General features: G+C 41.3%; 1 long non-coding RNA gene across 1 annotated transcript; it reads right to left on the bottom strand.

Annotated features, from left to right (window-relative positions):
• Positions 1-430: 430 nt before the first annotated feature.
• Positions 431-9,575, bottom strand: LOC147651084 (uncharacterized). The gene is made up of 2 exons (XR_015274969.1): positions 9,386-9,575; positions 431-7,654 (listed from the first exon to the last, which is right to left on the bottom strand). It is a non-coding gene; the product is annotated as an uncharacterized LOC147651084 (long non-coding RNA).
• Between the last annotated feature and the right edge of the window lie 4,482 nt (positions 9,576-14,057).

Below are 14,057 nucleotides of genomic sequence, written 5' to 3' on the forward strand. Positions count from 1 at the left end.
CCAAGGCGCCTCTGGAGCCGGCACTGACCATGGAGTGGCCAAACCTCACCATGGGTTTGGGTTTGGACCAATGTGTTCTGCCTGGAGAGCACCACAGCATCTCCCTTGTGGCTTGGACTGTGTTTGAAGCCGAAGGAAGCAGGAACACGTTAACCCCCTCAGCCCCGCTGGGTTCAGTGTCAGCGTTCCAGAGCCACAAACATCACGTCTGCCCCAGCAGCCTGGAGTTGTGGGTCACATCTGTGCTGAGCACCTCATCAAATCTTCATCAATACCCAAATAATGGCATGTTATCATCAAAACCTAATAATGGCACATCACCATCAATACCCAAATATCAACACGTTACCATCAATACCCAAATAATGGCATGTCAGTTAAAATTTGTTTGGCTTCTCAAACTGTCAGTGTTCAGGAACACAGAATCATGGAATGATTATATGAAGGTGCTTTATTAAAAGCTCTGGGTGTCAGGGGTACTCATACCCAAATCTGACCCACCTTGGTTTTGAACTGAACATGTTTTATACACTATCATCATACAACTTACATATTAATTATTAAACTTACATTGTTCTATTGTAAGCATTGTTTTTACCCAAGCATGGATTTCTTGTGGTCCCCCTCAATCCCCTCACATTGTTCCTCATGTTCTCTAAACAATAATTATATCTAATCACATCTAACAATTGTATCATTTATCATATACTGATTACACAGGTGCAGTTTGACATGATCTTTAGCAAGTACAACAAGTTTCCTAGGGCCTACTTTTCCTGGGCTTGGCAAACCTAACTTTCTTTCTAAGTTCCCAAATTTTCTATGATTTTAAAACCTTTTACTATCAAAACAGCTTCACTTCTCATTTGAAACCCACAGTTAGGCAAAGCCTCTTCTCAAGTAATATTAAGTTCTTGCTCTTGGCTTCACTAACAAGGCTTCTTCTGATGTGGTGACGCCTTCTGAATTGTGTTCAGTAAACAAATATTTGGCTCAGCAGGCCAAATTCCATTTTCCACCATTCCCTGTGTTTTCATTTATCCTACAGCAAAATGAAGGTAAAAAAGTAACTAGCCTGAAATAGTAATTACTGGAACTGAGTCCATCTGGTACAGGAAAGTGGTGTGGAATTCTTTCATCTGTGCAGTGCATGATAAATCATGCACATAAATGCAGAAATCATAGATAAAAACATGACTTATTTTAAGAAAGAGCCATTGCATTTCATAGTGAAATATTGGATATTATGCTTAAAAGCATTTCAGAAAAATAAGTATGAATCAAAAATATGACAGTTGGAGAAATTTTTAAAGGTGCCATAACCTATTTCTAGTCCTTCCTAACTTTATGCAGTCATGTCAGAAAGTACAAATTTAATTTAATTTCTGTTGGATATCCAGCTGTGGCTTCCAAACACTCTTAAGAAGATTTTTGCAAAGTAAATTGCTAAATGCTTTCTGCATCGTTGGTTTTCAGTCTTCCAGGACTGTTAAATGCAATCCTGAGTAAATAAGATTGAGTAAAGAGGAGGTTTCTTAAAGATCAAATTTTACACTTCCACTCTTATGATCCTAGAAGCTGGTCTGAAAAGTTGGCACCTGTGCTTTAATTTTAATTTCTTTGCTCGCACGATGTTATCTCAGCAGCTGTTACCGGCTGTTATCAGACAGAGCTGCCTGAGGTGATGTAACTGTAGTGACATTATAGGGGTAGAATTGCTGAAATGCTTTCTATTGCAAGAATTTATGTTTAACATGAGGATTGTGGAATTCAGTATTTATTACCAGCAGGAATTACCTTTACATCCACCAGGACCTGCCCATGGTTTGAAGGAGTGCGTGAGGAAGTGATGGCTGCTGCTTTACAAGGGGAGTTTATGGCTCTGTGCTCAAATGAGATCCACATCTTCCCTGATGCAGCAATAAAATTATCCTGGAAGAAGCTGTTCCTCAATGTTTGCAATGTGACAGTGTTATTGGTTTGGGGTTTTTTTGTGTTTTAGGGTGCAGTCACACATCTGTGCATCGAGAGCAGGGCAGGCTGCAAGTGGAGATGGTAAATGGAAAGTGGAGATGTTTCTGGAAGCAGAGAGCCCTCCGTGGCTGTCAACCCAAACCTGGCAGAAAACAGCAGCTCCTGGCAGTAAAGCAGCCTCTCCAGCCCTCACTAATAATGCCCCTGAGCTTTCCTACCCCTGGGTCCAGCCTGTGCTTGCTCTCTGCCCTTCCACCAGGTCCTTCCAGCATTCTCTTGTCCTGCATCCAGCCAGGTGTCCCTGCTGACTCAGTTGTCCACACAGAAACGCCTTCATAGTCTGCAAAATTTCTCCTCTGTGTTCTCTGGGAAATCTTGGATACTGTGGGGGATTGGAGGAGTCCCTTTGTTGGTGTGAAATCAAACCATGTCCATCAACATGGGGCTGTCAAGCTAATTTGAAGCAAACTCTGCAAACCCTGCAGAGCTGCAAACAATAAAATTGTTTTTAAAAGCATCCTATGAGAATGATTTTTTAGTAGTACTGGCTACTGATGGATTTGACCTTGTCACTTACAGATGAAAAACTCTGCATCTTCTTAGGAACTGTTGGACTCAGGCTTTATTTGTTTGTTTGCTTTAATTGGGACAGTTAAAAAAAAATTTATTTCTAGTAGCATTTGAAGAGTCATAGAATCTTTCAGGTTGGAAAAGAGTTCTGAGATCATTTAATCCAATCATGAACCCAACACTGCCAAAGAAAGCTTATTAGCACATTTAATACAGAATAATTTCTCAGTTTAACAGTAGAGATTCCGTTTATCCCTAAGATTAAGATCCTTATAAGGATACTAATAAAATCCCATACAACAACATTGGCTGCTCTATATGCATCACAGTGTTCAATAAACATTATGCAACTTTTGCTTCCAAGAAAAATGTTTTTTAAAGTAAAACACCAACATGAAATTCTTCACTGAAGTTACAAATTGCCTCTTTGATGGCCTCTCCCACTTGGGCAGGCTGTGGTGCCCCCTGAGCTGCAGGGAACCTGGAGGCTGATGTGGAGCATCCTCTTCCTCCCCTGCCCATCCCACTGATCCCACAAAACCCAGGAGTTTGAATGGAGCTGCTGTGTGTGTGTGGGTGACAGGAGCGTGGGATGTGCTGCTCCCACGTCCCCAGATCAGCTCTACACCAATGCCTCGGGTCTTGTTTGTTAACTTGGAACGATGTTGGGAGGATTAGAAGGGATTTTGCAAACTTCTCCAAATTAAATTGTTTGCTTCAGTTGCCTTTGTTAGAAGTGTGTTTTAATTCAGGCATATAATATATCCCAAGTTACCACAAGGTTTGTATTTGGAGTTAATATTATCTATGTCTATATTACCATCAAGACTGCTTTAGTTAAGCTTGGGAGAATACTCACATTTAATTTTTAAAAAGTTACATGAGCTTACTTTTTTGGTTGTTTCTTCTTAAAATAAATAAAAAACATCATCCTTGAAGCCCTGAAAACAAATCAAGGGCTACTTTATTGGCTTTTAGTCACTGCCATATGCTTTTTTCCCTAGCAAAGGGCAGTAGGAAATTATTGCATTACACAAGTGGAATTTAAAATGTTGCTGCTGTAGCGAAGGATGCTCTTTCCTGAGAAGAATCATAATGTATGACCACGCTCTTTAAAAATGTGATTACAACAGTTGAGCAGATGGTAGACACTTGGGGTCAGCTCTAAGGAGATCTGTATTTACAGTGTATTAATAATGGTTTAAACTTTCTCATAAATAGATGTTGATTAATTTTAAATCCATTTGTAGAAACCTAGCATTGCCAGACTATTTCCTGAAACCACAATACAAAGTATGATAAACACCATTCGTTAATCCAGACTAATGTACTCCACACGTTAAAAAAATTCACTAAAAGGATTAATGTAATTTTTCAGCCATGAAAAAAACCAGATTGTATATTTCATATATGCTTTGTGTGTTGAATTTTTGACAGTCAACTCTTTTTGTGGATAGAATTATGTATTTTTACCCTTTGCTGTAACATGCCTTCAAGCAATTTATATTTAATTTTATATTCTGTTTGGGATTTCTTTGCCACTTTGTCACACAGCTAGTTCATTCCACTGAATGGAAAACAGATTAATCCAATCAGGTGAAGCAGAGGGAGGAAAATTTAGGAAAAGCCTATTTTAAAGGCAAGTGGACACAATTTTGCTGGAAATAAATATCAATAAATGGCAAGTCTCAACCTTAGGCACTTTTTAACCCTGTATTTTGGATTTTGGGTCATAAAAGAGCACAGGGCATTTTTGCAATCCTGACACCTGCTTGGAAGTCCCAAGCTAAAAGCTGTTGGGCAGAAATATCGATCAGCTGATGTCAGGAGAGTTCTGTGTTTCCAAGGGAGGGAAGAGGCTCCGTGTGCAGGTACCTAAAATATCCACGTTATGCCCACACAGAGCCTTGTGTGCACTTACAGATGCTCAGACAGGGTGGATAGAGCACATCAGTGCACACAGAAACGTGGGGGTGTTTCTGTGCTTGCTCATGCAAACACTGGTGCTCAGCTTTAAATAACTGTGGGGAACTTGAGGGCAATCAGATAAAAAACTCTACCCACAGCTGATGCCGCCTCAAAATCCACACAAACACAAAAACCAAATTTAGGATTACAGCAGGATCACTTTATTTCCTTCGTAAGAGATTATGTAAGAGATGTTCCTCATCCTAGAAATTGTTAAGCACTGGAAAATTCATAGGCCAGAAAGAAAAAATAAAATTTATCTTCAGTGGATCTGTGAGCTATCACAGTCTTGATACAGTATGAAGTGACAGATTTAATTTGGGAGCTAGGGGGTGAAGAGATGGTGTTGAACTTTCAGCTTGAATTCCACCAACAAACTTTTATGCAAAATTTTTTGCATGAAGGTGTAGAATTGAATTTTTCTTTGTAGAATTCTCTTCCTTTTCATTGTTCTTTTATTTCTGGAAGATAAAGCCTAGACATTGCTCTCTGAGAAGTAAATGTAGCACATTTTGGCACTGTTTTACAAGGGCTGTGGAACTGAAGGGTCCTTAGCAAGGGCTTCTAAGGAGTGAGAAAATTATTTGTTTTCCTGTTTGGTTGAAATCTTGTGATTTGTGGACTGGACTTAAGTTTCCAAGCTCATATGTAAATTTATTACTTAGATCTGTGCTTCTACTGAAATAGATAAACCCCAAGAATGAGGGAAATGTATGTAAATGTCATGACAGTTCAAGGAACAGTGTCCCAGGTGCCTTAAAAGGTCTCAGAGAGACAGAAGGACTGAACCTCTGTCATTGTGAAGCTGTTAATATGTTTGTTTTTAATATGTTTACTTTTTTAAAACATATTAATCCAAATCAGCAAATCAACTAATACAGATTTTAAAATCCCACTGACTTCAACATGGTCAAAAACAGGGTGGGCTATGTCCAGTCTGATTTTCAGCTCAGTTTTCTCTGGTCCTTCTCTGCAGTTTCTCCATGCTTACACATATTCTGTTTTGGAAGGCTAAACACAGCCTACCAGAATCTGAGTGTAGAAATTGCCATTCTCATGCCCATAATTCCTCCTGCTTTTGAATTCTTTATGAGTTGAACAAAATGCTGGTAATCTTTGCCTCCTGTGCTGCACAAATCAAAGGGTCTGTCCACCATAGCTGTCCTTTCTGAAGCACAGTTGTACAAACTCTTCAGGAGATGTGCAATACCCCAGCGCTGCCCCTCTCCCTCAGCAGGATTTCTTTCCCAATGTTTTCCAGTGTCACCAAGGACACTCCCGTGCCACAACAGCTCTTTCCCTGTCATCTGTTCACTATCCAGTTGTCCTTTCTCAAAATGTTTTCCTACAATGTTGCCAAAAATCTCCTCCTGGTTTCTGGCCATTGCAGCTTGTCTGCTTCATCTTCTGTGTCCATGACAGAGAATCTTCCAGCTGAGCAGCGTCAGAGTCCTGAGCCACCAGGGCCAAGGGACGGCTCCCTCAGCAGTGAGCTCTGCCACAGGCACCTCCAGCTCCTTCAAGGTGCACCTCAGGTCTCCAGAATCATTTTTAAATTGGGAAATTGGAACCCCTCATGTCTCACTATCACAAAACTCGTTCTTTGTGCTCAGTCTTTTAAGTTTCTCCAGCTTGGGAGACAAAGCTGTAAATTGCCTTGTACATTCAATAAATGCCCTTTGCACTACTGGCTTTATCTATCACAGATACGAGTTCTGTGTGAGACATGCAAGAGAGGGACTCCTTTGCTTTAATTCCCATGTGGAAATATGGAGAGTTCCTATTTTCTCAAATACACTATTTCCTAATACTCCCAGCTTCGATTTTTCCCCCAATCCTGTGCTTACTTGGCAGTCCAATTTTTTTCTTTTTAAAAACTATACTTGATTTCTACATGAAACTTACTGGGTAATCCTTTTAGGTTAAATTTGACTAGATAAGTCAGGAGTCAATTTTTCAGTCCTTAACAAAACTAAATTACTTTTATGTTTTGTAAGAATATTCATATCCTCTTAAACATTTTCTGAAATACTTAGATGCTGTTCTTGAATTGCCTTATTTTGAACACTTACTGAATGCTAGGTGTTAAACAATTATATTCTTTTCTTTAACCAGTAACTAATAACAATGCTGGCCTTTCTGTTTGAGTTATCAGCTGACACACTGAAGCAATTCCAATTCTTTAATTTCCCCAGCATGTTTTGCTGTTCTGTACAGCATCTTCATTACTGCTTGATATTTCTAAGTTCATTACTGCATAAACCAGCTATGTTAAAACAGTTTGATTGTATTTTTGGAAGCACAGAAAAAAAACAGCATCAAGTACATCAGTGAAATACTTCATAGTGACCTCTGCTGTTACACTTCTTTTGGACCCATTAAAACTGTTTTAAATAGCAAGAGCCATAATAATAGAATAATAGGCAGCTCGTGGTAGCTCGGAGTATGCCTGATGCTAAAGAAATTAATTTGCAGGTGTCCTTGATTCCTGAGTGCTTATGCTGATGGCACTAAGTAGTGCTTGACTGGAGCATCCATCTGCTGTCCCTGTCTGCAGTGCAGATATTTTTGCAGTACTTAGGAGCACTTACTCTTGCTCTCTTCATGTGAGATGGTAGCAAGAGCGTGAGAAGTTTCAGCAGTTCTCATCTGCTGAAGTAAAAGGGAAATGTTTGACTTTCTGCCCAGCATTGCTAAATACAGACATTTGGAAAGTAGGGATGTAAAAATACTCTTTCCCTTGAAAAAGTTCGGTGATGCCATTTCCCAGGATATATGGGTTGATTTTTGTTTTTAACAACATGGAGACGGGGGAGGTTGATGTGCTAGAACCAATTGTTTAATGAGGTCGATGTAAATTGTGGAAGTGCAAAGGTTTGGGGAGCTTCTCAGAGATCCAGCAATTAGAGAGTGGCACAACAGCACTTTGATCATAGCTTTGTTCTCCATATTCTTACCTCACAAAAATTTGGTGAACACATCCTTTTAGAACTTTGAAAAGCTGAATAGTATTGGTGTGCTAAATAATACCTTATGCTGTTTAATACAGTGAGCAAAAATTATGTTTCCATGGGCCTGGGCCTCAGTTCAGCAAAACACTTCAGTTTCCATTTAATTTGATTTGCATGATAAAATCTTCCCCCTATCAAGAAAAGAGTCAGGGTAGCACTTATCAGTGACTCAATTACACTTGGCTCAGCTCTGCAGCTCAGCTAAAGTTATTAAACTTTGCTAAAATATTTCAGTCAGGTTATTGAAACAGTTTAATTAATTTTAAACATTTATGAGTCACACTGTAACCCTGTGCCATGACTCTGGGTAAGTGTGGTGGTCTGGTGTTACCCACCAGAAGGACCAGTAAATTTCCCATAAACAAGGTGGAAATGCCACAGTTTGGATAAAGGGCAATTAAGAAAACCTTGAGCAGTCTGCACGTGCTCAGCTTCTGCTGCCTTTCTCCTGTGCATTTCTTCTGTGTTTTCTGGGCTTTTAACCTTGTTTTCAAATCCCATGTAGGGATCTACAGTTTTTTAGAGTGACAGTGACAGTCTGCCCATGGCATTTAACATGGCAGAGGTGAACAGGGTGTGCCTGTGCACCACATTTTGGTGCAGACTATGGGCCAAAGCTGCTGCTGCTGGGGTACACAGAATTATTTTTCTTGAATTTGAATTCTTTCTTGAACTGAGTTTGCAAGAAGGCTGGAGAGGGATTTTTCAGAAGAACACATAGTGATAGGATAAGGGTGAATGGCTTTGCACTGAAGGAAGAAAGGTTTGGGTTGGGTACTGGGTGTAAATTCTTAACTGGGAGGTGGGCAGGCCTTGGCACAGGTGCCCAGAGGAGCTGTAGCTGCCCCTGAATCCCTGAAAGTACCCAAGGCAGGTTGAACACTGGGGCTTGGATCACCCTGGGATGGTGGAAGGTGTCCCTGCCCATGGTGGGGGGTGGAACAATATGAGCTTGGTCCCTCCCAACCCATTCCGTGATTCCACTGTAATTTCTCTGAGCCCCAAAATTAAGTCAGGAAATTCAACATCCTTTAAGCTTTTCTCCTTTCTGAAGGCCTGACTTCATATTTGTCACAAATATTTTTTTGGCTTGGTTTCTGTTCGCTGTGGGTTCATTAGGAAACCCCTGATTTGGAAGAAATTGGAGTTTTTTCAGGAGGGTGTGTGGCCATGGGCAGTAACCCTGCAGCTCTGCACAGCCTGCACCAGGAGCAGCTCCCCGTGCCCAGTGCCTGGCTGCTTGGCTCTGCCTTTGTTTTTCATAGCAAATAACCCTTGGCAGAACACTGCTGGTGGCTCTGTGGTGGTGCACACACCTGCTATATATAGCACAGGCCTTTTAGCTGCTCATTAGTAATTTCCTGCACGGTGGACGCAGCACTCGGATGAAACTGAGGCACACACATCTGACCAGCTTTATTAGGATAGGAAAAATCCCGAGTATGCTGCAGCAGAAATTAAGTCTAATGCAAGTAACAGCTGAAAGTGTTCTTTAAATTCCACGGAGATTTGACTTTTAGAACAATTTTGGGGGTTCAGAGCACTATGCAGTCTGAAAGCGAAGGCAAACTATATGAGTGCCTTCATTGTCGGCCCAGATGGCATGACTTAATTAAATAAAATATCTGTACTGCCTATGTGTTGATGTCTGGCACTAGCCCTGGGCCAAGGCTTGCAAATAACTGTGGTTTGCCAACGTGTGGCTTTTCAAACAAAATCTGTATTAGCGCTCATGAGCCGTGAGTAGCGATGCGGCCTGGGCTGAGGCACAGGCTGGGTACTGAGAGATGAACAGAGCAAGGCTTGAAGGGGGAATTCAGCAGCCTCTCGGAGACGCTACATTTGGGATGGAATGTACTCACCCTGACATCCTAGAAACCAGCCAGAGGAAAAATAATTGAGCACCATTAGTAACAGCTTTAGACTTCTCTCTCAGGTACAGCGAGAGCTTGGCTGGCAGCTGCTGTGTCTCAGTGGGGAGCCAGCTCACCGAGGAGAAGGGCAGCAATGTGGTGACCTTGTCTCCAGCAGCCTCAGAAGCAAGGTGGGTGTGTGGGCAGGGCGTGGGGGTGGCACCAAGGCACCGGGTTTGCTTCAGCCTCCTGATTTCAGCTCCCAGCAGGACGCACACTGCTCCTCCTGGGGCACTGAGGGATGGCAGGGGCAGCCCTGGGGCTCCTGCTCCCGCACTGGCATTCCTCAGTGGCACCATCCACTACCAGCATTTGGGCAAGGCATGGACACCGAGGGAAGCAGGGGCTTGGGACCGCCACAGTGGGGGTGTTTTTCCCCAATGGTAAATATCAAGGTTCTACTTTGAGCCATAAAGAGAGGAGTTACTGTGAAAAGATGCTGTCTGAGGAGCAAAAACAGACAGTGTATTCATGTCTAGACTAAAGCATGTGAAAGTTTCCAGGTTGGAAAAAAGGTCCAAAGAGAAGTGCTGAAAGAGGACTAAGTGAAAGTTACCCCTGGCACCTGCAGCACAAGGAGAACGTGGGTGACGTATCTCGAGCAGGGGAGGTGGGCACAAACCCATGGGGGCAGGTAGAAAAATGGGTAGGAAAAGAAAGTTGTCACAGACAGCAACAGAGATCCAGAGGTGGTTGCTGCAGATGTTTGTTTTAATATGGAATTGCCATACCTGTGTTTTTCTTAAGTTATTTGAGTTGATAAATGGTGGTGTAATCGCGAATTAGTAGAAATACAGTGGCTTTTACATGGCAAGCTTTTGGCTTTGCAAATGAGCCTTACACCAGGCACTCGCCTTTGCACTCAAAAGTGGTGGAATCCAGTCCTTTATATTCAGTTTGGCTTTTCCCCGTGCTTTGTCTTCCATAATATGAACTTCAGGGAGGGTTTACCTTCCAATTTTTAAATTTGGCCTCTCAGTGCTTACATGTCTGTCCTTGCAAACAGAAGCACAAGTGTTGTTGTGGTTCAGAATGGATCTTCTGTTAATGGACCTGGCCAAACACTTCCAAAATTTCATAGAATCAGAGAATCACAGGGTGGCTTGGCTTGGAAGGGGTCAGAAAGATCATCCTGTTTAAACCCCCTGCTGTGGGTTCCTTCCACTAAACCAAAACAATCTTTTGGGGAATATGTGTAGGCAGACCCCAGATCTATCCAAACAGAGTCATCAGCCTAGAAACACCCTTTTAATAACAATAATCTGATAGAAGGCGCTGAGGCAGGTTGTTTCAATGGTATCCTAAAGGGATGCCTCTGAATTCTATTTCCTACTAAAAAGCTGTAGATCTCTTGCAGAGCCAGTTGCCATCCCCATCTGGAAACTGAGCCATTATTTTCTGGTGTTCTAGCACTAATACCACGTGTAAGGAATATTGAAAAATCAAAGATGTTTTATCTAGCAGCACATTTACTTTTTAACTATTAATGCTCTTTTACTCAGACAAATAAATTAATATCTTGTCACACTTTGTAACTGATAAAGAAATTTAAGAATTAAGAAATTTAGGAAGCAAGTCTTTCTTGGGAGAGAAAACAGCATTTGTGGTGGGTTTTCCATCTTTGTCCATTTTCACTGGGGTGATTTGGTTTGCAGTTTCCCATTCATTAAAACCTGGAACACGTGCTTTGCTTAACACACCTGCCTAAATTGCATTGGCTTAAGCATCATTTAACCCTAGATGTAAAGAACCCTTACAGGTATTGGGGTTTTCTTTAACAATATACCTTAGAATCAATTAAGGAAGAAACAGGTTATGCTTCAATGCTCCAGCTAGGTGGATTAAAAAGAAATTCTGACTTGGAGGGAAGAATGCAAGAAAAGGCTGCCCTGAGGCAGCCCTACTGTAAGAGCTGACAGGTCTGTGCATACCTCAGTGCTTGCTAATTGACTTTTTCAACAGAGAGCTGAACCCATCATGGCAACTCCCTCATCACACAGCACACATGGATAACTGAATAAAACATGCCCTACCCTCCTGCACTTTTCCTCAACTCTGGTTCCTGGAAAATTGGGTAATGAAGTATTTTACAGCAGGACAGACTTGCTCATTGCTTAATGGCAGTAAAATGAGATACAGTTTAACAATATTGAAGAGGGGTAGTGCAAGCATCCTGGTGTGATGTGTCATATATAAGAATGTCCTATATAAAAGATAAAATATTATATATAATTATTAACATATTAAATGATTCTATCAGGTTTCTGTAGCCTGCTGTCCATGCCACTGAGCTACAGAGTAGTGAAACAATTCTGCAAGGTTTGGGGTGTGATAGCAGCTTGGCTTTGGGTTTTTCTCCTGGTCAGTTTTGATACTTGGTAAGAAATACTGCAGTGAGGCCCAGCACTACTGAGATTATTGTAGAAGAGTAGTGATGAGGAAGCAGAAGCCTGCAGCATGAAAGGAGTATGGCAGAGGAAATGCAAAGGCATTGAATTAGAATTAGTTTTCTAATTTATTTTAGACTAGAACACTAACGAATGAAAATATTCTCAATTTGCTCAACAGGACAGTAGCTCAGATTTGGATCTGCTCCACAGGTGCAGCCAGAGAATGTGGAGTTGAATTATTATACGTATATATATATATATAAATATAGATATAAAGTAATTACAGTCATCTGCCCCACCCAGGGTATTTGGGCTCCAGGAGTGGTGTCACTGCAGGAACACAAGGTTGGGAGGGGAGGGTCCCACCCAGGAGGGTCTCTGGGTGACCCCTGTGAGTTCTGCTGCACTGACACCACAAGGGACACCAGACCCAGGGAAATGAAAGCTGGGCTGAACTGGATTAAAGCCAACACAAATTATTTTGCGTGGGCCTGAAGATCTCTGCTGCTGAGGCTGGGTTGTTCAGGCAGTTTTGAGATGGCTCATGGATTTGGGAGCAGCCTGTGATAGTCTCACATCTCATTAAAACTTCTCAGAGTCCCAGAATACCCTGAGCTGGAAGGGACCCACAAGGATCACTGAGCCCAAGCCTCGTGAATGGCCCATACAGGGACTGAGCTTCAGAGAAGCATTATTGATTTTGATAGATCTTTCTGCCCTTTTAAGGGGAAATAAGTATCTCTCAGTCAGACCCATATGGACAGAGGTTGTTAAAGCCCTTCCAAAGCTTTCCTAGGCCTGCTGGGGACTCTTCCTGTTCCCTTTTTAGCTGCCAGCTTGGCCCTGGCAATGACATTTTAATCACATGTACCCACCAAGGCCACCACCTTGCTTAGCCAGACCAAGAGGCTACAGCCCTGGTCATTATATTCACTGCTCTTCACAATAAAACATTTGTACTCCAGCTGTCAGTAGATGTTTCTGTTTCACTGGTGATTTAGTGTCCTGGATTATGCTGAAAATACTTTGAACTGATGGTTTTCTTAAAAGGCCAAACTGCTTCTTCCATTGCATCCAGTACAGTTTGAATACACTGGGAAGGCTTACCCAGCTCTGAATGTTTCTGCAGACTTCTAATAATATGTTGGGAACAAATTCAGAAAATGAAAAATTGCTGTGAAAGTTCTCAAAGTTCTCACACTTGATGGAAGACGAAGCAGATTTTATTATCCTTCCTCAGGATTAACAGTGCCCTTAATACCAGTGGATTTCCCACATGGAGGCAAAGAAAGCCTGTCCCTCAGCAGGTATTCACTTGCTTCTTAGGATACATTTTCCAGGTGATTTGTGGAGTTTTCACCATGTGCTTTCCATTAATCTTGGGATGAATGTTGTGCAAATCCCAAGTCAGCACTTCAAATATCTACCAATTAATTTTTAAAAGCAAAATTTCTTAGTAACTAGAGCTGGGACTAACTGGTACAAAAATCACTTCTTTGGGCTAATTATGAAGAAAAGTGTTAATTCTTGGAAAACAGATCCCAAAGTAGTTACCTAAAGTAGTATTTTATTACCATTTATGACCAACCCTCTGGGAAAAAAAAAGGAAAAAAAGAAAGGAACAAAAATATTTCCATATATTTTAGGAGAATGGGTAAGGAGGGCATCTATCCCTGGGAGTCCCTTTTGCTCCAAAAATTGTACTGGATTTTAAGTCCTGAGAGGTTTATCCTGCCCACCTTTTGCAGCTCACTCATGGCCATTTGCTCTTCATAACAATAAATAGATTTGTCTCAGTTTTACAGGAGCAGCTTCTGCTGCAGATCAACACAGGAATGGGAAATATATCTTATAAGGATTGATACCTGAAGAATATAGATTGTTGTTGCCCATATTTTTAAAAGTACAGAAACATTCTGCAACTTTTTAGATGCACTGAAGAACTCCCTCAGGAAGAGATTCCTGCCACTACCTGAACAAAAAAATGATAAAGAAGAAAAGTTATTTCAAATACAGTGATTCTAAAAACATCCCCTGTAGGGAAATGTGAATGTGACATACTGCTTTATTCCCCTGAATGGATTTGAATTGTGGGTGTAGTTTAAAATGTTATTTTTGATATATCTGCATGTGTAGCTGTAATGCCAAGGAAATTTTCAGCAGTAATAAAAACAAAATTAGATAAAACCTGACTGCAACTGTAAAATAGAAAACTTCCAAGGGCTAATTGT

This window comes from Cyanistes caeruleus, chromosome 11, assembly GCF_971803275.1.
Source record: "Cyanistes caeruleus chromosome 11, bCyaCae1.hap1.1, whole genome shotgun sequence".
NCBI lineage: Eukaryota > Metazoa > Chordata > Aves > Passeriformes > Paridae > Cyanistes > Cyanistes caeruleus.